Source organism: Melanerpes formicivorus, unplaced genomic scaffold (assembly GCF_026170545.1).
Source record: "Melanerpes formicivorus ecotype bairdi unplaced genomic scaffold, bMelFor1.0.p_v2 SCAF_18, whole genome shotgun sequence".
In the NCBI taxonomy this organism is placed as follows: Eukaryota; Metazoa; Chordata; class Aves; order Piciformes; family Picidae; genus Melanerpes; species Melanerpes formicivorus.
The window spans coordinates 9,593,982-9,617,422 of record NW_027142370.1 but is presented as its reverse complement, the minus strand read 5'-3'; positions in this window follow the sequence as shown (position 1 = coordinate 9,617,422).

Here is a 23,441-nt window from a genome sequence, read left to right as displayed (position 1 = left end):
CCTTCTTCAAATTGAGACTGGCTGAGGGGAGGCTTAAAAGAGAATGAACTGTCACTTAAACTCTCTGCATCACTCAGTCATCCCTCTAAACAGGGATCCCATACAGCTTCAGCTCTGGCAGGAGAGCTGAGCCTCTCAACCTGTCTCAATATTCATGTACAGCTCAGGTGCTTGCTCATAAACACCTTGAAAGTAAGCTGCTTATTAATTCATCTGAACGGTAGGATCTGCCCTGCAGATGCTTCTGACATTTTCCAGTGCCTGAAGGGGGCCACAGAAAAGGTGGAGGGGGACTTTCTACAAGGACTTGTAGTGATAGGATGAGGGGCAATGGCTTTGAGCTGGAAGAGGGGAGATTTAGACTGGAGATTAGGAAGAAATTCTTTCCAGTAAGGGTGGGGAGACACTGGAACAGGTTGCCCAAGGAGGTTTCCCCCTCCCTGGAGGTGTTCAAGATCAGGCTGGATGAGGTGTTGAGCAGCCTGGTCTAGTGGAAGGTGTCTCTGCCCATGGCAGGAGGGTGGGAACTGGATGATCTTTAAGGTCCCTTCCAACCTAAACCATTCCAGGATTCGAGATGATGAAAATCTGCACCAGACAATATCCTGAGGTATAGAATGGCACAGACCTGAAAGGCAGGGAATGTTCAGACAAAATGCCCCAAACAAGGTTTAAAACACCCAATACCAAAAGCTGCAAGTTGCCTTTGATCTGTTGCAGGCAGTCTGAAGGTTTTCCAGAGGTACAAAAGACTCTAAGATCAACTAAACCTTGCTTTCACCAAAATCTGCTAAGCAAAAGCATAATAGGAAGCAGAAGAGAATCCTCTTTTTCTTTCTTGTCCTTGATTTTCCCCTTGAATGGAGCTGATCTGCTAGAATTTGCATTTTACTCTTGGGGGCCCAGCTCCCCCCTCCCACCCAAACCACTCACCCCTGCTGGAGAAGTCAGTGGGCGTTGGGTGTTCCTCGCTGAGGCAGAACTGAGCTGTAGGGGTTTCAGGGGCTTGCAAGTGAGCTCTTGGCAGTGTGAATAAATGGGCAACTTCTCTGCACTAGGAGCAACCTGTTTGCTCCCTGTAATCTTAAACAACAGATGTATGTGATACATGCACAGTTAGACTAGAATGTGCCAGCTGAAAGGGCCCTACAATGATTATCTAGCCCAGCTGCCCATTATCAACATCTTACCTGTTAAAAGCAAACATGGGGGAGGAAAGTGGTTAAAAAAATCTAACAACAACAACAGCAAAAGTGAAGGATTTATGTCTGTACAGATAACAGGGGAAGCAATACCTGTGATACTCTGGTCCTTGACACCCCATTTTATTAGCCCAGTAGACAGCCAGACCTTGGTTTGGAGTGGGGTACCTGAAAGAGAGAGCTGTTGGCAGAGATGTTCTCAAGCAGCAATGTTTGTTGAAGGAGTAAATGTCACCTGAGGTGTAAAGACACAGTAGTTACCCTTTCATTGTAGAGGTTTGGTTCAGATATCTGAGAGGAGGGATGGAAGGATCTCCTCTCTAATAGATTTAGAGCCACCTTGTGGTTCCTCTTTGGATCTCTCCATCCTCTCCTCCCAGGAGCTGATGTGTTTGATGCCTCTCAGGCACCCATGTGCTCCCATGACACCAGGCACTGCCACCCCACTGTGCCCCACCACCACCAGTGCAGAGACCTGAGGGAACTTTCCATATGCTTTGGTTATGTTTCATAACATACTATCTTAAAAAAATAATAGAACATAAACAAGAAACTTGGGCAGGGGGTTGAGGGAAGTGATTCTCCTCCTCTGCTCTGGTGAGACCCCATCTGGAGTCCTCTATCTAGCTCTGGAGTCCCCAGCAAGAAGGAGATGGAACTGTTAAAGCAGGTCCAGGCACAAAGATGATCAGAAGGCTGAAGCACCTCTGCTATGGAGACACATTGGTGGTAAACATTTCCTACAGCATGTCTGAAACACTGGATCACCTCAGATGTTCCCTTCCAAACCCCACCAATCTTCTTACAAATCTCTTAATGAATATTCAGAGCAACATAAAGTGGGGCACTTCCTTGGCTCACTAAAATCCTTTATGTCAGAACATCAACATAAAAAGTTGGGAGGTTGTTAATATTGTTAAAGCTAAGCAAATGTTTTGTTGAATCAAGGGTGAAGATTTGTCCTGAGATTTCCTGTGGATGCAGGAGAGGTGACACTGGGGGTCAGGCAGGGCAAGATGCATCTGAGTGAATGGAGCTGCCTATGCTCTTTAAGTCAATAACAAACTCAGTCATCTACTCCTGTCATAGCCCAAGAAGAGCAATGGGCAAATCCATGGCACATTGCATAGGTGCCCACACCAGGTTTAATAACCTGTGCCCTGGAAGTGCCTCTTCAACCACTCTGCAGGGGAGCCATCTCCAATGCAGCTATCTCCGAGGCAAATTCCAAGACAAGGTGAAATTCCTGCTACCCATGGTCTCGGCAGGTGTGTTCTCAACTCTGACAGCATCAATCATTCAGATTTGCCTGTGCATAAATTTGAACTAATTTAGCTGAGGGTGTGTTTAAAGCCAATTTAAACAAAGGGTGGAAAACATGGGTGTCCTTCAACCGACCTAGAACATCTCACATTTCCTTACCTCTCTCAAGTGCAGGGGTTTGTACCAGTACAATTTTTAGCTCTGTGCAAGATTAAACTTTTCCCCTCCATTAGCAGCTCTATCAAAGCCTTCTGAAGTCAATGAGAGTCTTTCCACTAACTTCATTAGGTTTTGGATCTGCTCAAGTCCTCCAGTTCATGACCTGTAATGATTCCAGCAGGCTTCTGCAGACCGGCACACTGCCATCACCACCCACACACACATGGACATTTCCCTTCTCCCAGTGCATTCCTTGGGAATACTCCATCCACAGTTGGCAGCTTGGCACTGAACTGCTTTGATTTTACTTCTGTTCAAATATATCCCCTTTCAGGCTGATCTTCTCCAGCCTAAACAGCCCCAAGTCTCTCAGCCTTTCCTCATGAGATTATAATCATCTGTAGGACCCAGGACATGACTCTGGAAACAGTCACAGAGGTTACCTACAGAAACATCTAAATATGTTGTAAAGGGGTATGGCAGAACTACCCATCTCACAGGGCAGACAGACTGTCCAGTTCTGGGCCCCTCAGTTTAAGAAGGACATCAAGACACTTGAACTTCTCCAGAGAAGGGCAACAAGGCTGGGGAGAGGCCTTGAACACAAGCCCTATGAGGAGAGGCTGAGGGAGCTGGGATTGTTCAGCCTGGAGAAGAGGAGGCTCAGGGGTGACCTCATTGCTCTCTACAACTACCTGAAAGGTGGTTGTGGCCGGGAAGGGGTTGGTCTCTTCTGCCAGGCAACCAGCACCAGAACAAGGGGACACAGTCTCAAGCTGTGCCAGGGGAGGTTTAGACTTGAGGTGAGGAGGAAGTTCTTCACCGAGCGAGTCATTCATCCTTGGAATGTGCTGCCCAGGGAGGTGGTTGAGTCGCCATCCCTGGAGGCGTTCAAGAGGAGATTGGACGTGGCACTTGGTGCCATGCTCTAGTCATGGGGTCTGTGTTGAGAGGTTGGACTCAATGATCCTCGAGGTCCTTTCCAACCTAAGTTGTACTGTGATACTGTGACTACAGAGCAGAGGAAAAACCTCACTCTGAGCTCGGTCACAGCTCAGTTTGGAGGCGCTTCTCTAAAATACAACCTCTGCTGCTGATGTGTAGGAATGGGACAACACATCCAAGGACTTGGCACTGGAAAAAAGCTGAGAAGGAGCAAGAAAGAGAAGTCTTCACACAAGGAGACTGAGCAAGCTGCAGTGGGCAAAGCCAGCATGGAGAAGTGGAAAAGAATCACAGAATCATAGAATGAATTAAGTTGGGAAGGACCTTCAAGATCATCTAGTTCCAACCCCCTGGACATATGCAGGGACACCTTCTGGTAGACCAGCTTGCTCAAGGCTTCATCCAACCTGGCCTTGAACATATTCAGGCTTGGAGCCTTCACAACTTCTCTGGGCAACTTGTCTCACTGCTTCACCACCCTCATGGGGAAGAATTTCTTCCTCATGTCTCATGGCAGTCCACTTTCTCCCACTTTGAGGCCATTACCCCTACCTTCTCACTTTATATTTTACAGTTGCCTCACCCTAATAATCCTAGAATGGTTTGAGTTGGGAGACACCTTCAGGATCACGTAGCTCCAACCCCCATGGGGGCAGGGGCACATTCCACTAGCCCAGGTTGCTCAAAGCCTCATCCAGCCTGGCCTTGAACACCTTTAGGGAGGGGCCGTTGGCAAGGAGATGCTTTGTCCCCAAGGGCTGGGCAGCGAGAAGGCTCTGGAGGGAGGTGGTTAATAGCCTGCAGTCGGTGCCTCCAGCAGGAGTGGCAGTGACACCTGACTGGGAACTTGGGGAAGGAGTTGGCGGCTGATTAAAGCAGCCGGACCCCGGCTGAACCCCACGACTGCGCGGCAGGATTGCTGTGTGCCCCTTGATAACTCGCAGCTGCTGATAAAGTCCACTGGTAATGGCTTTTTGCTAATGAGAAAAGTGCCGCTGATTATGACAAATAGCCTTGGACCAACAGGCTAAGCTGCTACACAGGCTCCCAATTGTCAGTCTGGGTGATTTTTGCATTTCATTATTTCTTTCCTGACGTCCTGGCTCCTTCTATCTTCGGCGTACTCCCAGAGCCGTGTGTCACAATTTTAATAACACTTCTTTATCTCAATTTTTTCCCCTCCTCTCTCCATGGGAGCTGGAAACAAAAGGCTGTTCCAGGAATAACGGCGAACCTCGCTGGTGTGCTGCAGCCAGAGAAACCCCCTGGCTATTGTTGGGGAATTAAAAGGGTGCAAATAGGGCACGGGGAGCCCACTCGACCCTTAAAGACAGACTTTTTAGAATACCTGTTATTACCACTGCTTAGGGCTCTTCTCATCCCTGCCATGGTCCCTTTTCTCCTGTGCTCTGACAAAGCTGTGGCACATGTCTAAGCACCCAGGGTGGAACTTTGGTGGGCTGCGACGCTGTCCGCTTGTTTTGAATGCCTTCTAATAATAGCAATATGGTTTTAAAGGGAAGAACAAAGAGGGGGAAGCCATCAAGGATTTAGAATAAGCCTGCTGTCTCCTCTGTAATGTGTTACAACTCATCTTCTGCCATGAAAAGACAAGAGCTGGAGACTGGTGGGTAGGTATAGGAGAACCAAGCCCAATGCACACCCTAAGAGCAGGTGGGAAAATGATGCTTTTCTGCCCTTATGCTCATGAAACAGCAGCAAACAAATTGGGTTCAACAAGTTCTCTCCTGCTCTCATATCACCAGGGTTTACCAAAGATTCATAGATTCATACAATGGGTTGGGTTTGAAGGGACCTTAAATATCCTCTAGTTCCACCCCTTCTGCCATGGGCAGGGACACCTGCCGCTAGAACAGGTTGCTCAAAGCCTTGTCTGGACTGGCCTTGAACACCTCCAGGGAGGGGGCATCTACAGCCTCCCTGGACAAACTGTTCCAGTGTTTCACCACCCTCACTGTCAAGAATTTCTTCCTGATCTCCAGTCTAAATCTGTCCTCCTCAAGCTTCAATCCATTGCCCCTTGTCCTATTACTACAAGCCCTGAGGAAACATTGATGCCTGTGGTCCTTGACTGCCCTAAGAAGGGATCCCACTATGGGTTCCTTGCCACTACCTGCTGTTCTGCAGGAGAGACAAGAGAAGAACCACAGCCCACAGAAGCGTCTTGTCATGGCAATGGGGAAAGCAGGGCCACAAGTCATGCTGAAGACAGCACTTGAGCCATCACCTCTTCAGACCCCAAGAGCCTGTTTGGAAACACCAAGCCAAGGCGACACAAAAAATGTTCCTGGAAGCAGAATTGAAGACCTGTGGCACAAAAAGTAGGGGGTCAGGAACCCTCATTGTCCCCATTAACTAGTCAGAGAGGGGAAAATGTTAAAGGACTGATCAGTCTTCCCTCTCAGCCTCCTCTCTGGGGTGTTCAAGGCCATGTTGGATGAGACCTTCAGCATCTGAATCCAGTTGAAAGGTGTCGTTGCCCATGACAGAGAGGTTGGAGTAGATGATCTCTAAGATCCCTTCCAACCAGAGCTGTTGTGTGATTCCACAATCGGTGGAGTTTGCAAAGAATCAGGAGCTTAAGCCTGAGTCCAGAGCAAGGGATTTAACCAGGACTTCAATTCCACCACTGGCATTTCTCTCTGTCTGCAGTTTTACAAATTGCAGCACCAGAGTAACATTTGCTGTACAAGCCTTGGAGCTGCATTGCATCAATGACATTAAAATCATCCCCTTTGGAAAAGAAAATTGACCTTCAGCCTCTTTGAGTCCCTTTATGATGTATAACACGGAGCTAAAGCATTCCTGCTTTGGTTTTTAAGCATCTTGAGAAATTTGGGGCATTCTAAGCTTTGTCATCCCACAGTGAAGGTGAGGAGAGGTGAATCTTCACTTAGGCTCTCCCTTCACTATTATCTCTTTATGCTTTTCTTGGGAAAACTTAGGGAGACTGTTAACAATGCACAAGGAAATTATAGAATGTATTTGGAGTTTGTTTACTTGAAATCTCCCTTGCTGACACCCTGGGTTTAGAGTTGTCTATAAAGTCATTTTCTTCTATAAAGTCATTTTATTCAGGAGAGGAAAGTTTATGGGATATAAACAACCCCCTCTGTTGGCAGCAGCAGTGTCAGCTGTGAGCACTGGTGCAAGAGCAGAGCCAGAAAATTCATGCACAATCAATTACAAAACCACTTGCAGAGCAGCAGCCAGGTAATAATCAATTTCTTTGAGGAGGAAACCTTCATGAGATCCTGCTGCCCCTTCAAGGCTCACTTAAGTTTGCTCTGGCTGGCAATCTGCTGAAAGTCATCTCTCATCCTGGGCTTTCCAAATCAAATCTTGAGGAATATTTCCCAGTCAGGCCATTTAACCTGAAGAAGAGAAGGCTGAGAGGACACCTTATTGCTCTCTACAGCTACCTGAAAGGAGGTTGGAGTGAGGGTGTTGTTCCCTTTTCCCAAGTAACTAACAGCAGGACAAGAGGAAATGGCCTCAAGCTGTGTCAGGGCACATTTAACCTGGATATCAAGAAAGATTTCTTTCCTGTAAGAATGGTCAGGCATTGGAACAGGCTGCCCAAGGTGGTGGTGGTGTCACCATCCTTGAAGGTGTTAAAAGAATGAGGCACTTCAGGACATAGTCTAGTGGAGGTGCTGGGCAGAACGTTGAGCTTGATGATCTCAGACGTGTTTTCTGACCATAATGATCTATGATTTCTGGGATGGCATTTGTGCCATTCACACAAGTTTTGAGTTTGACTGGATAACTGTCCACCAACATGGCTTAAAATCAGAAGTAGTGGCCAGGCTCTGACACTTCATTGCAGTCTTCACTGGAGGTGTTTAGGAGGAGACTTGATGGGGTGCTTGGTGCCATGGTTCAGTTGATTAGATAGGGTTGGATGATGGGTTGGACATGATGATCTCGATCTCTTTCAACATGGTCTGGTCTATTCTATTCTATTCTATTCTATTCTATTCCATTCCATTCCATTCCATTCCATTCCATTCTCCCTCCTGCAGTGCCATCAGTTTCAATTCACTGGAAGAGTGGTCCCATTACATTGAATCTAAAGAGCTTATGTTAAAAAATATTCCTCTCCAGCCAACCTTCATCCTTTCTCTAAAACATGGCATTCCTTCATCCCTTAGAAACACCTGGAAAATGCCTAGAAGAGCATGGATGCCACTGCAAGGAGAAGAAATACAGTCACAGCAGAGGTCATACTTAGAAGGTTTCTAACAACTCCAGAGAAGTGAACTTGTTAGCCAACATCTGGATTGTCTCCATCTCTGGAGGCATTCAAAACCCACCTGGATGTGTTCCTGTGTGACTTGCTCTAGGTGAACCAGCCTTGTCAGGGAGGGTTGGACTCAATGATCTCCAGAGGTCCTTTCCATCCTCTACCATTGTGTGATTCTGTGATTGTGAGGCGAATTTTGCTACGGCTAACCTGGAAAGCTTCCTTTGCCTGAGAAGCAGGACAAATCTTCACCCTTGATTCAACAGTTTTTAGCACACTCACCTGGACACATCTAATCTTATCAGCAAGGAGATATAAATATTCCTGGTATTCATTAATTAAAGAAGAATTAAACCTGTGATTATCCTAGATTTTTATAGACTCATAGAGTGCCAGGATGGAAGGGAGCCTGAGGATAGTTGAAATGAGGCAGATGATAATGTAGTTTAAATTTTCCTGCCTTTTTTTAACAGTATTTTCACCAAAACAAACCCCACAAAACGCTATTTTTGTGCACTCCATTTATTTAGGGAGATTTTTCTTGGCTTGATAGATGTTTGTGGTTGCCTACGGTATTTATTCTCCCCGTGCCCAGAGCAAGCACTTCCCTAAACTCCGGTTCGGCTGCTCTAAAGCTGAGGGCATTGTTTTAAGGAAATATTTATATGTTGAGGTCTATTGACCATTTATAGCATTATTTAAAGGGGTCACAGCAAAGGGCAGTGGTTATTAAAGCAGCAAGAGCCAGCAAAAGCAGCAGAGAGGCAGAGGGAGCGCGAGGTAAGAAACTCATAATGGGATTTTTCATGTGGAACGATCATTTTATCTAATACGTCTGCAAATGTAATCCATTACTGCTAATTACCATGCTGGCATTGAAATACAGGATCACACTTCCTCCAGATCCAGATAGGGACCCAAAGCTCTCCTCTCATTGTTCTCTCCATCCCACCTCGCCTCCCTCCCTTCCCGCTCCTCCAAGAAGGAATTCAGTCCCTCGGACATTAGTGAGGAAGGGCCCCAGGTCTCCCTATCGTCCTAAAGCAGAAGCTAAACAATATTAGCCAATCATTTTTGATAGATGAAGCATGGAAATTAGTTCCAGAGTTTAACTGATAACTGAAACCACACAGTTACATTCCATTATGGCAACCTTAATTGATGAGCTCATTAAGCCCATTATTAGAGAAATTGATTTCAAATAGGCACTTAAAACTGGCTGGCAAAAGAAAAAAGGTGAAGAGATACCGCACGATGTGAAGAAAGTAACTAAAATACATAATGAAGCAAGTAATTTTATAGGTTTGTTTAATGAAAGCCTCAAGAGCATATTAGTTGCTGTGTGGATTTTAAACACTCATTTTATGTACTAATAAAAGCTCTCCCGTCCATTATGGGAGTTCTGAATGCCTCCAATCTTTAATGCAGCTCTGCTGCTAATTAATTAATTAACCCCCAGCTGAAGCGATCAATTAGTCATGCAGAATCGGCACTTTAAAGGTCTGCCAGGTAGCACTGGGAAGCAGCACACAACAGCGGAGGCAAAGTTTCTATTTCCATTGGGTTTATTTTGCTGTCGGTGTAACAGGGGCAAGGAGAGGGGGAGGGGAAATAAAACAATCAAAGAGGGCTGAAATCTGAAAGCTGCCTTAGCAGGACGGTGCCAATGAGCAATTAAACCTGCCCTTAGGTTCTTTCAGAGGATGAAGCAGTGGAGCAGTGTTGGGATTTTTAGAGATGGGTTGGCTTTGGAGGTGCACAATCTGGCCAGCTCATTTCAGCCACTGCTGCTCAGACTGAGTGCAGGCTGCTGCAGGTATCTGGGCAGCAGAAGTCCATTTTCACACCTGGGGTCTGAGAATGTAACCACAGGCAGTAAAGTCAGCAAGAATAAATCCTCCAGAAGAAAACCTTCCATTTGTTGTGCTTATTTGGGAAGAGCAGATGAACCAGCCCCTTGGTATTAACCCCTCTCATGTGTTTTGATTTCCTCCTCCTGTCTTCCTTTGAATGCTAAACTGTGGAGCCTCTCTCTAAAGGGCACTGTATAAATGTCCCTTCATTAAACAAAGTTCATCAGCCATGACCAATTAACCTCTGCTGTGAAGTAAGATCCCTCTCTGCGTGAGCTTATACGTGGAAGAGCTGCTCTGCTGAAAGATCTTTCCACTGGGATGGATTTGGAGGAAAAGCACCAGAGGTTTCAGTGAGGAGAGAGTTCAGAACCACAGCAAGTCAGATGGTATTTCTTCCTGGGCATGATCCTTTCTTACTGTCATTAGCAGCAGCATGTTTGAATGGTTGAGTTTGGAGTTTGCTCAGCTTGCTGGTAGGGCACTAAGGACTCCTGGCAGAAGGTCTCTTGGGTGGTGATATTGGAGTCAGCAAAACAATACACTGAGGGAAGTTCATTCCTGATAAACACAGGGAGACAGAATTTTCAGTTTGGTCTTGGGACCACATCTATTTATTATTTGCAACCTAGCTTCAAAAGGGAACTGTATCACACAACAGTTTGAAGCAGAAGTAAGGAAATACTGATATACAGGTCCAGCACCAGATATCACCTTAAGAAAGGGAATATATCTCCTAAAAGCACATCTGAGAGAGATGAGTTCACACCACACTGAGGCAGTGAAAGGTTGTGCAATGTCTTGAGGCCTTTCTGTTTCAGAGCTTTGCTTGCTTAGCCCAGCAAAATGAAGGCGGTATGTGATATCATAGAATCAACAAGGTTGGAAAAGACCTCAAAGATCATCAAGTCCAACCTGGATATTGATCCCCCTATAAATACAACAAAGGAGCATCTTCTCCAACAGGTAGAAAATGTGTTTAATCTAAAGGGTGAAGCTGGCACAACAGCAAATGCATAGTAATAAATGATGGCCAAATTATTAACGTCAAATTGGCCATAAATAAATTTAGAGTGAAAATTAGAAGGCATTTACCATCAGAGGTGTGAAATTTGGGAGTATCCCTCAAGTGGGCAAAGTCACACAGGGGAGCCTAAAAGATTTCAGAAGGAACATGTATGTGACTATTCTCAGGTACCTCCATGGTTTCTCTCTTACACCTTTGCTGCTGCATGGATCTCCACTGAGAATAGAATAGAATAGAATAGAATAGAATAGAATAGAATAGAATAGAATAGAATAGAATAGAATAGAATAGAACAGAACAGAACAGAACAGAACAGAACAGAACAGAACAGAACAGAACAGAACAGGTTGGAAGAGACCTTCAAGATCATTGTGTCCAACCCATCAACCAATCCAACCCACCTGAACAACTAAACCATGGCACCAAGCACCCCATCAAGTCTCCTCCTGAAGATCTCCAATGAGAACACCTTCAGTGAGCATGTATTTATCCCTTTGCACCTTCTAATCTGGCTTAAAGCTCTCCCAAGAAGCCCAGTGACCAGCAGTGTGACTGGAGATCTTGAGCAAGGCACAATCCATGTCCTGAAGGGCTCAGGTCCAGCAAGGCAGCTGCAGATTTTCTGCTCTGGAGCCTTTTCCCTCTGAAGGTGCTGAAAGATTGAGAAAGGTGATTCTGCCCCTCTGCTCTGCCCTGGTGAGACCTCACCTGGAGTTCTGTGTCCAGCTCTGGAGCCCTCAACACAAAAGAGATGTGAACCTACTGGAGTGGGTCCAGAGAAGGCCACAAAGATGATCAGAGGGATGGAGAATCCCTGCTTCAAGGACAGGCTGAGAGAACTGGGGCTGTTCAGCCTGGACAAGAGAAGGCTCTGGGGAGACCTTAGAGCTGCATTTCAGTATCTGCAGGGGAGCTACTGGAAAGCTGAGGAGGGACTGTTTAGAAGGGCTTGAAACTGGAGCAAGGTAGAGGAAGTTCTTTACAATGAGAATGGTGAAATACTGGATCAGGCTGCCCAGCAATGTGCTTGAGGACCCATCCCTGGAGACATTCACTAACTTGATGTGGTCCTGGGCAGCCTTGCTCTAGTTGGAGATGCCCCTGCTGACTGCAGGGTTGCTGGGCAAGATGACTTTTGGGGGTCTCTTCCAACCTGCTGCCATCTGTGAATCTACATGAGCAAACCCTCAGCATGAGGAGTGCTAAACCCTTTCTGTGCTCTGTGAAAATCCCCCAAAACAGGCTCTCTTGCTCTGAATTTCTGTTGCCCTTTGGCTGCAGATGCCCCCAGGGCTGAGCAGCAAAGCAGGGAGCTTCTCAGCTTTAATCACCGCTTGACTTTCACAAACACTGGGTTGTTTTTTTTTTTTGCTAGGAGATGCTGAACAATTCAAAAATGCCCCGGTATTTATACTGCATCCCAGATTAAATAACTGTTGTCATTTTCTGCCTTCATTGTTTTAATAGTCAATTCAATTGAAAATAGGCCCATTAAAAGTATTCATTTGTAAAATATTGCACTCCAGCTATTTTTACTCCTTCCTTTTTTTTTTTTCCCTTCCCTTCACTTAGCAGCTCTGAAAACACCTACCAAGCGATTGCCGTTTAAAACCCACTTAAAGGCCAATTTACACAACATTTGTGCTTGTGTAAATAAGGTTTGCCGCGATGCTAATGCGCGGTTTGCACCACTCCGCGCTGCTTTGCGAAGGGGTAATTCACAATTTGAAATTGTGCCCTGTGACAGAAGGATCCCAGGATGTTTTAATCACAGCTTTGGTTAGCATTAATCAGATGTAAAAGCACACGCTGCTCGGGCTGCTGCAGGCGCTGCGGAGACAAATGACTGAAGGGAGATTTACAGTTTTTTTCTGCCGCCGATTTCCAATTAAACTCCGGGTATTTAGTTACTACTCTCACCTGGGAATCTCATGATGGAGACAATACCCAGGAAGATCCATAACACTGACAAAAACAACCCCGCAGCCAGCAACCCAAACAACCTCTAAAACCGAACCTAAACCCCGAGCTCCGCGAATTTGCTAACAACGGTGTTTTGATTTCCAAAATCACTGTAATTTCTCCTCTGGGCATTGCTGCTGCAGATTATGCATTTTCCTTCATGATTTTTTAATGAAGGACTAATTTTCCCATTGTCCAAGGGCATTATAGACTGTAAGTATGATGGTTTCATTCAGCACAAAGCCCTCCACGTCAAGATTAATTCCTATTTACTAAATGCTTATAAATTAGGTAACTAAATCTTCACAGCTGGATGCCAACGTGCACCAAGTCATTTCTGCTCTTTACAGAAATCTCTGTTAAGTGCTCATAGCCACCCTGAGGAGCTCTAAAGACCTGAGAGTAACAATATATTTATACATCATCTGCTGAGACCATCTAAGTGCCAAGTTCTACACAACCCCATGCAGTGCTACAGGCTGGGGTCAGAGTGGCTGGAGAGCAGCCAGGCAGAGAGGGACCTAGGGTTACTGGTTGATATTAGGCTGAACACGAGCCTGCAGTGTGCCCAGGTGGCCAAGAAGCCCAATGGCATCCTGGCCTGCATCAGGAACAGTGTGGTCAGCAGGAGCAGGTAAGTGATTCTGCCACTGTACTCAGCACTGGTCAAGCCACACCTTGAGTTCTGTGTCCAGTTCTGGGCTCCTCAGTTTAGAAAGATGTTGACTTGCTGGAAGGTGTCCAGAGAAGGGCAACAAAGGTGGGGAGGGGTTTGGAGCACAGCCCTGTGAGGAGAGGCTGAGGGAGCTGGGGTTGCTTAGCCTGGAGAAGAGGAGGCTCAGGGGAGACCTTACTGCTGTCTACAACTACCTGGAAGGAGGTTGTAGCCAAGTGGGGGTTGGTCTCTTCTCCCAGACAACCAGCACCAGAACAAGAGGACACAGTCTCAAGCTGTGCCAGGGGAGGATTAGGCTGGATGTTAGGAAGAAATTCTTCACAGAAAGAGAAATTGGCCATTGGAATGTGCTGCCCAGGGAGGTGGTGGAGTCACCATCACTAGAAGTGTTTAGGAAGAGTCTGGATGGGGTGCTTGGTACCATGGTTTAGTTGATTAGATGGTGTTGGGTGATAGGTTGGACCCAATGATTTCAAAGGTCTCTTCCAACCTGGTTAATTCTATGCTATGCTATTCTATGCTATGCTATTCTATGCTATGCTATTCATAGAAACTCTCTAAAGCAGGATTTTTTAATAGGTTCATACAGTGGCTAACAAAATAGGATCCTGGCAGCAGTGGCTATGAGCTACTGCAATGCAAATACATATTAATAATATCAATATGTTAGAGTCTAATAATCTAAAGGTTGGAATAAATACAGTAGTAATATTCTTCTGCCCCTACTCATTTAAGACCAGATCTGCACTCTGTTTCTGCTTCAGAAACCCTTCCATAACATCCATAGTAGGGAGGCTGGAACTAGATGATCTTTAAGGTCCCTTCCAAATCAAACCATTCCATGAGTCTCTAACCCAACCTCTGAACTGGGCTGAATTTAAAGCATTGGATATCAGGAAATTTTCTTTGCTGTAAGAAAGGTCAGGCATTGGAACAGGCTGCCCAGGCAGGTGGTGGAGTCACCATCCCTGGAGGTGTTCCAGAAATGTGGACATGGCTTTTTGGGGCATGGTTTAGTGGCCATAGTAGTCTTAGGATGACAGTTGGACTCAATGATCTTACAGATCTTCTCCAACCCTCTCAGTGAAGAAGGTTCTTCTAATATCCAACTTAAACCTACCCTGGTGCAACTTGTGGCTACTTTCTCCCTTTCTGTCACTTATTACTAGGGAGAAGAGATCAACCCCCATCTGGCTCCTATCTCCTTTCAAGGAGCTGTAGAGAGCCAGAAGATCTCCCCTCAGCCTCCACTCCTCCAGACTAAAAAACCCAGTTCCCTCAGCTGCTATGTCCTTGCCAAGATCCATCTCTACCCAGCAAGATGTAGATTCATAGAAGGGACCCTCAAGATTATCTAGTTCCAACCTTCACCGGACCAGGTTGCCCAAGGCCTCATCCAACCTGGCCTTGAACACCTCCAGAGGGGGGGCAGCCACAACCTCCCTGGGCAACCTGTTCCACCACCATCACTGTAAAGAATGTCTCCAGTCTAAATCTCCCCTTTTCCAGCTCAAATTCATTGCCCCTCATCCTATCACCACAAGCCCTTGTAAAAAGTCCCTCTGCAGCTCTCCTGTAGCCCCCTTCAAGTACTAGAAAGCCGCTCTGAGATCTTCCCAGACCCTCCTCTTCTCCAGGCTTAGCAGCCCCACCTCTCTCAGCCTGTCCCCATAGGGGTGGTGTTCCAGCCCTCTGATCATCTTCAGGGCCTCTTCTGGACCTTCTCCTACAGTTCCTTGACCTTCTTGTCTTGGGATCCCTAGAACTGGACACAGTGCTCCAGGTGGGGTGCCATGTGAGCAGAGTAGAGGGGCAGAGTCACCTCCCTCAGATCCTACAGGGCTGAAAGACTTTAGGAGCCACCCTTGACAATCTATTAAACTATTTCTGTCAGTGCTTCTGCAGCTCATCTGATAGATACTAATGGCTCCAAGCAAGAGTCCTATTTAGCATGATTATTGTTTTCATTTTTTAAAATGCACTCCATGCTCAGTTAGTGCCAGGCACACCTTCATTACTCCTATCTGCTGGGAGAATCACAGCCTCCAGACTGACATATGAGACATCTCAGGAGGGCTGCAGAGCAGTTCATTACCTGAATGCATCACATATCCCAGCAGCATCAATTGCAGTAACAATTCTTAATGCAGCTAATAAGGTGTTAAAAGTCTCTCCTGCTTTTTTTTGGTTATCTGACTTGTTTAAGATACCAAGCTGGGTCTTCATCACCTCTCAACTGGAAGGTTTAACAGATTTAGTCCTCATTAAAAATATCTATATTCTCTAGGTATGCTTGTTTGGGCTTTTTTTTTTTTCAGAGGTTTCTCTCCTCTTATAAAGCAAAGTGAAAGGTGCAGTGGAACTCCTGAGTACAAAGTGATCTGCCAGCTGTGGCAAGTACAGATTGCAAGGCCCTTTCCTGATCTGGAAGGCAGCTCTGGATGTTTATGTTGCAGTCCTACAAACAAAGAAAAACCTGGGCTGCGTTCTTCTTGATGTCAAGATGGGTTTAAAGGGGAAGCTGTTTGTTACATGAGGTGCAGGCAACAGAATAAATTTAGCACTAAAGAACGACCGTTGCAACGTCCTGAAGTACTCTCTTACCCAGAAGAGAGTCTGACACCTCCAGGGATGGGGACTCCACCACCTCTCCAGGCAGCCTGTTCCAATGCCTGACCACTCTCACAGCAAAGAAAACACTGTGCTAATCTTATGGTCCCATTCTGCACTCTGTCAAAAATGGAGAACCTCAACACCCATGTCTCTGACCTATGTTGAATAGCTATCTAGTCCCATTTTAATTTGTCCCAGGGAGACACCAATGACCAAAACAGACCTGAAGCATCATCTAGTGAAGGACCTGCTGATGGCAGGACTGAGGATGACACTGGGCAAAGTGGGAGCTGCGTTCCCTCTATGCCTGATTACATCTGTTCTGGCAGCAACGAAGAGCCTTTGCAGGTTGCAGCCTGTCAGTACAGCACATTACACAAACATTAAATTCCCTTCCAAACTAGAAATCTCAATGGCTGAGTTTGAAAGTCCTCAATGATAATGGTAATGGAAACATTTCTACACCCTCCCAGCTCTAATGGGATTGCTGCAGTAATCCTGCACTGTTTATGGTGCTGGTATTTTGCATAATACAGCCCCTATCTTCTGCTTTCTGCCCTTTTTTTCCCACTCTGCATCCTTTCAATGGCAAACACTGAGCAAAGTGCACCAATAAATTATTTCCTCCTTGAATCCTTTTTACCAAAAGGGGAAGGGGGAAGAATCTATGTGCACACACAGCAGCTTGAGTCCAGCCAGTTAATCAGCTGCATTATTATTACCACCCACCTCATCCTGGTAAAAAGCCAGATTTTCCTGCCATTTGTGCTGCTTTTAATCCATAGGAAGTCAATTTTCCACTCATATATTAGTTTATTTTATATTTTCAGATTGATTCTGCTATACATTGATTTCCTGTTGTGTGTATTGTATCCTGAGCTAGGATTATACGTTTAGCAGAAGTGGATATTCCTGCCACATAAAGGTTGCTTCAGCTCTATAGGGCCCTTATCTTGAAAAGGGAGAGTCCAATTTTATTGAAACAGCTAAAATCCCACTTAATTGAATTTTTTTTCCCCCCCTTCTAAGATGTACAAGCTTAGAGACTTTTGGTTTCCAATTCAACTTCAGCTTCGCGGGTGTTTAAATTTCCAAACCCATAAAGGCCTTTATGGAAAAAAAAGAACTTACAAATATTGTATTGCTGATATGGTGAATTACTGGAGGAGCTCAAGGTAAGAAGCAGTGAAATATCAATACTTTGTAGAACATCTTTTGATCATGCTGGCTTTTCATGGCCTGTTTAACACATTCCTATGGAAAAAAGATGATGTTTGAACCTACCTTTTACGACGCTGGAGCCTGAAATGCCGCAGAGGAGAATTAGGGCTGTGCACTGGAACAGAAAGAACCAGGCTACCTGACAGCATTTGATGCAAGAAGATGGGGTGACAAGAAATCCTAGGTTTGGGGGTGAAATTTCTGGCCCAGCTTGCAGCCACAGGGGTTTTGTCCTCAAAAATCCAGGGAATTTCGGCTCCAAGTAGGTTAGAAATGTTCCCTGCTTAGATTATTGCCTGGATTGCCTCCAGCATTCATCTTTAGAAATTACACCCTTGGTTTTCCTTAAGTAAAAACAACAGACCTTGGAAGGTTTTTCTTTTGTTCCAAAGAGAAGCCAAAGGTCAGAGGAAGCCCCTCACCTCCCTGACTGCCTGGGTTTGTGCACCATTACCTGCCCACCCCAGCCATGGCCACGTTTCCACCCCAGGTGATGCCATGCTCATGCTCTGTGCTCCCAGCAACATGCAGACACATTCTGCAAGCACATCTCTTTTGGTCTCATCCGTTGTCCATCACCTCTGAAGATACACTTTGTTGGTGGCAGAGGAAAGGATTTGCACTCAGGCAGGTCCAGGTCTCCTTGTACTACACCTCTTCTTCAATCCTTATCCCAGATTCTTTGTGCTTTCACCTTCATACACCTCAGACTCCATCTGCAAAAACCTCTTTTTCTCTGCCACCCTATTTCACCACCCCCTTTCCCACTTTTTAATTCACTATTTAAAGGCTCAGATCAGAAGGATCAAAGCCATGGTGGAGAAGCTCCGTCACTGTGCTGCTGTTGTAGCCTCCTGGCCCTTCACCCTTTCCCCCTCCCCTCAAGCCCCCAGTAGCTGCCTTCTGGGGTTTGCTCCCTTCAGGCTCTTTGGGAGCAAATACTGCACATTTGTGCATGCAGTAACTAGCACTTTTCAAGCAGCATCACACAATTAACACTAACAATCTGAAAGTGACTGGGTTTACTTTATAAGTGGGAAAGGAGAAACCCTCTTTCTCAGCAGAAATAACTCCTTTCCTGCTGTACATCTCTGCAGAGTTAGACTATGATGATTTCTTTTCTTTTTGAGTCAGTTTTGCACTTTCTCCACTCAAATATATTCACAGCTTCCCCTTCACCATCCCCTTAAGTGCTGTGTAAATAACAAAACAAACAAAACAAGCCCCCACCCCACCACCTAAATCTGCCCCCAGTGTGGAATGTCTCTTTTAAGATGTCACTGTGTTCATTTGCAGAACCCTCTTCTGCATGGTTATCTCCCTGCTTTTCACATTTGCTACCTTGTTAAGCCCCCACTGTGGTAAATAAAACATGAAGAGAAATAGAGAAGAAGAAGAAGGGGGGGAAAAAAAATGTAAGGCCTTTATTTACTCTCATTTTTTGGATATATTTCTCTAGATGGATGCTTCTCCCTTTAATGAAACCCTTGACTGCTCCAGTGGTGAATGTGATTTAAGTACAGTGGAGACAGCTATGATTCACAAACCCTGTTCTACTCCAGCACTGACCGTTATCTGATGCCTCTTCATGCACAGTTGCCCAAATGACAGTTTAATGGCTCACTGTAAAGGCTAGTTATTTTGTATCTCTATCCACTGAAAATGGCTAATGGTGATAAGGAAAAGAAAAAACAAAGCAATTGTTCAGATCTTCAGGCTCAGCCGAGCTACTTAGCACGTGCTGAGAGCCTCCAATTAATTATTTCTTCAGTCCACTGAAGCACTCCGAGATGATTTTTAAAACCCACCAGCTGCACTAAGAGTCTGTGTTAACAGGGTGCAAGGAGCTAAAATTGCTCATAAGCAGAGCTAACGGGTTTATTAGGGAGCTGCTGAGCCTATGTTGGTAGGAATGGTACCTGTAGTCCCAGAAATCAACACCCAAAAGTGCCCCAAGCTGATTTGGGGAGGGGGGGGGGGAAGGGAAGCATATACAACCCCCCCCCCAGTCAAACAAACAATCCTCATGTCTTCCCTCCCATTTACTCTGCAGAAGGGAAAGAAAGATGAAAGCACACATTCAGAGAATCCTGGAATGGTTTGGGTCAAAAAGGACCTTCAAGATCATCTGATTCCAAATGTTTGACACCAGGGTGCTCAAGGCCTCGTCCAGCCTGACCTTGAACACCTCCAGGGAGGGGGCATCCACTGCCTCCCTGGGCAACCTGTGTCAGTGTCTCACCACCCTCACTGGAAAGAATTGCTTCCTAATATTCAGCCCAAATCTCCCTACTTCACGATTTTTACATCCTGATTACAAAGCTTTCCAGTCAGTTGCCTCTAACCATCTAAATCCACAGTGGCTAAAGCACTGTATTTGGGGCTAATTCAGCAGCAGACTGGCATCAAGCTTGGCATCAAAGTGTCGTGGTCACACGTCCAAATGCTTCACTTGAAATTCCCTACGTCTGAAAATGGAGTCCCAGAATGAGGTCACTTTTCCACGGTTCCATGGCCTGAAACTGTGCCAGGGGAGGTTTAACTTGAAGATGGGGAAAAATTTCTTTGCTGGAGAGCAGCCAGGCAGAAAGGGACCTGGGGATACTGGTCAGTAGGCTGAATATGAGCCAGCAGTGTGCCCAGGTGGCCAAGAAGGCCAATGGCATCCTGGCCTGGATCAGGAATAGTGTGGTCAACAGGAGCATGGAAATCATTCTGCCCTGTACTCAGCACTGGTTAGGTCAAACCTTGAGTCCTGTGTCCAGTTCTGGGGCCTCCAGTTTAGGAAAGATGTTGAGATGCTGGAAGGTGTCCAGAGAAGGACAACAAAGGTGGGGAGGGGTTTGGAGCACAGCCCTGTGAGGAGAGGCTGAGGGAGCTGGGGTTGTTTAGCCTGGAGAAGAGGAGGCTCAAGGGAGACCTTCTTGCTGTCTACAACTACCTGAAGGGAGGTTGTAACCAGGAGGGGGTTGGTCTCTTCTCCCAGGCAACCAGCACCAGAACAAGAGGACAGTCTCAGGCTGCACCGGGGAGGTTTAGGCTGGATGTTAGGAAGAAGTTCTATACAGAGAGAGTGTTTGGCCATTGGAATGTGCTGCCCAGGGGGGTGATGGAGTCACCATCACTGGAAGTGTTTAAAATAAGACTGGATGAGGCACTTAGTGTCATGGTTTAGTTGATTGGATGGTGTTGGGTGATAGCTTGGACTCAATGATTTCAAAGCTCTTTTCCAACGTGGTTAATTCTGTATGAAGGATGGGGATTCACTTGTCACAATGTCCCTCTCTCAGTGATTCTTTCTGTAGAGAAGTGGGACTGAGATTTCCAAGCCAGCTTGAACTTTTATTTCCTCTGCATTTACCACCCTGGAGAAGATGCAGTCTTGTCCTGGCTGTTCTTCATGAAGATTGTCCTGTGAATCCTAGGAAGTGATTCTCACTTTCCAACCTGCCCCTCTTCCAGGAGGCTTCCTGTTCAGAGTTGATTGATAAGTGAATGCATTTTCCAGATATGCTTTATTGCTTTTTTTCCTCCTTTCCTTCCTGCCTTAATTCTGAAAAGGAGCAGTGAGGGGGAAGAAATGGTCTGCAAATGAGGCACAAAAGCAGAGATTTATTGAATGATGAGAGCAGACTCAAGGGGCCTCCAGGTAGAAAAGTGTCATTAGCAGAATATCATTATGGCTAAACAGCTCCTGCTCCACCACCACCATTGTTGCACCCATCCCAGAGCTGGGGGCAAGACCCTCACCAGCCAAGATACCACACAGAGCAGCTCAGCCCCAGTGAGGAGCCCCAGCCAGCACCTGTGGATGATATTGGTGTGGTCATCAATCTTGTTCCTAACAACCGGGGGGCCAGCAGGCCCCCCGGCCTTTGTTGTCACCACCACCATCACCCAGTGTGCACCAGGGGCACTCACCAGTGATGAGAGGAGGATCCTCCAGCCCAGATGGGCTCAGCTTGGGGCTGCTGCCTTTCCTGGGGGGGATTAAATAGGGCAGTGGGTGGGGAGGGCCAAGTGGCCACACCTGGGGTGGGAGGAGACTCCAACAGAGCCCAGGTGCTCTGGGATTTGAGGGGAAAAAGGGGGGAAATGGGGTGGGTGAGGGACTTTTATGGTGTCAAGTAATGACAGGACTAGGGGGAATGGGAAAAAAAATAGAACTGGGTAGATTAAGATTGGATGTTAGGAAGAAATTCTTCCCTATGAGGGTGGTGAGACACTGGCACAGTTTGCCCAGGCAGGTGGTAGAAGCCTCATCCCTGGGAGTTTTTAAGGCCAGGCTGGATGTGGCTCTGGGCAACCTGATCAGGTGTGAGGTGTCCCCGCCCATGGCAGGGTGGTTGAAACTGGATGATCCTTGAGGTCCCCTCCAACCCAAACTATTCTATGATTCTAAAACAGTTTTGCAGTTTAGGCTGGATGTTAGGAAGAAATTCTCCACAGAAAGGGAGATTGGCCATTGGAATGGGCTGCCCAGGGAGGTGGTGGAGTCACCACCCCTGGAAGTGTTTAAAATAAGAGTGGATGAGGCACTTTGTGCCATGATTTAGTTGATTAGATGGTGTTGGGTAGACTGATGATCTTGAAGGTCTTTTCCAACCTGCTTAATTCTGTGATTCTGAGTAGTCAGGGATTGGAACAGGCTACCCAGGGAGGTAGTGGAGTCACCATCCCTGGAAGTAATCAAGAGACCTGTGGATATGGACTGTGGGACATGACTTGGTGGCCATGGTGGTGTTGGATTGATGGCTGGACTGGATAATCAGAGAGGTCTTTTCCAACCAAAGCAATTCTATGATTCTATGAGTGAGGACCGTGTATTAGCTGTTCTCAGCAGCCAAACACACCCAACCTGCCACTTCCAGCTCCAGCAGCCTTCAGCAGTACCCACACTCACCCTCACTGAGCTAAACCAAACCTTAGGATGACCTGGACATGACAGCTTTCCCTCATCAGCCATGGAGCTGGCAGCATGTGTCCTCTGAGTCTGAAACGCATCCCATGGCACTGCACGTGCACACGTCTGCAGATGCCAGTCTGCAAGTGTGATGCATCTGCCTGGTACCCTTATCTCTGCTATCTCTGTGTATCACCCACAGAGCATGCTTCGCTTCTTTGTCTCCATCCTCAAGGTATGGATCTCTTTTATTCAGAGGTACAATTTGATTTGAGGATTTCACATCTGCAGCAGCTATTTCCCCTTGTACAGTCCCTGTCCTCTGCAATGAATGCCTGGTGTTAATTACTAGGAATTGCAGCCCTTGGATTCAGGGGATAATTGATAATACCTGCATGCAGAAAATCCCCATCAGGATGTTTTAAAGATTCAGTTAATTAGCCCTGTGTCTGGGAGATCAGGCATTAACCATTTGCCTCAGGACTCCTCCTTCAGGCTTTCTTTTTTTTCAGGAACCTCTGCTATTTGGCTTTTAGGGGTGATTAGGAGAGAGAAAGCCAAGGGAGGAAGGTTGTGTGTGAGCCGCTGCCCCAAGGGAATAAGGAGCCCTTTGTCCTGTCATGAACTATCCTAACAAAACATTCAAATAGGATTTAATCACTGCAGTGGTCTGCTCACACTGCTCTCAGGGTTAGATACCCCCATAAATCATGCATAGCTTGGAGACTGGGGTGCCTTCGAGTTGTTCACAGCTGATTCTCCACTGCACAGAGCAGTCTGGGATCTCTTACCGCTTTCCATGAGCTCTCTGGTGCAGTCACTCTGGCTCCTGTCTTTCACTCTTGCAAACCTAGCAAACCACAGAAACCAGGGCGAGAGTCCTTTGCCTTATGAGCTCTGGTTTGGGTGAAGTATGCTGGCAGCTAAAAGCAGGATAATTTTGTTACTGGTCTTACAGCTCATGTGGGAGGGAAAGAAATGATCATCACTGTTACAAGGAAACAAAATCAATTTTTCTTTCAGGTGTTTCTCTCTGCAATAGATATTCTGCCTATAGGTGGGGTTAATCAATGTTTTAAACTAGCAAGAGTGCTTCCAGTGTGCTGACACCTCCTGTTTAGTTCTGAGCTTGCAATGATGCAGTTATCAGTCATGGAACTAGATGATCTTAAAGGTCCCTTCTAACCCAAACCATTCTAGGAATCTATGAAATTCCTGTCATGAAATCATCACAGAATCCTAGAATGGCTTAGCTTGGAAGGGATCTCAGAGATCACCTGCTCCAATGGCCCTGCCATGGGCCTGGACACCTCTCAACTAGATTCAGCTGCTCTAAGCCTCATCCAGCCT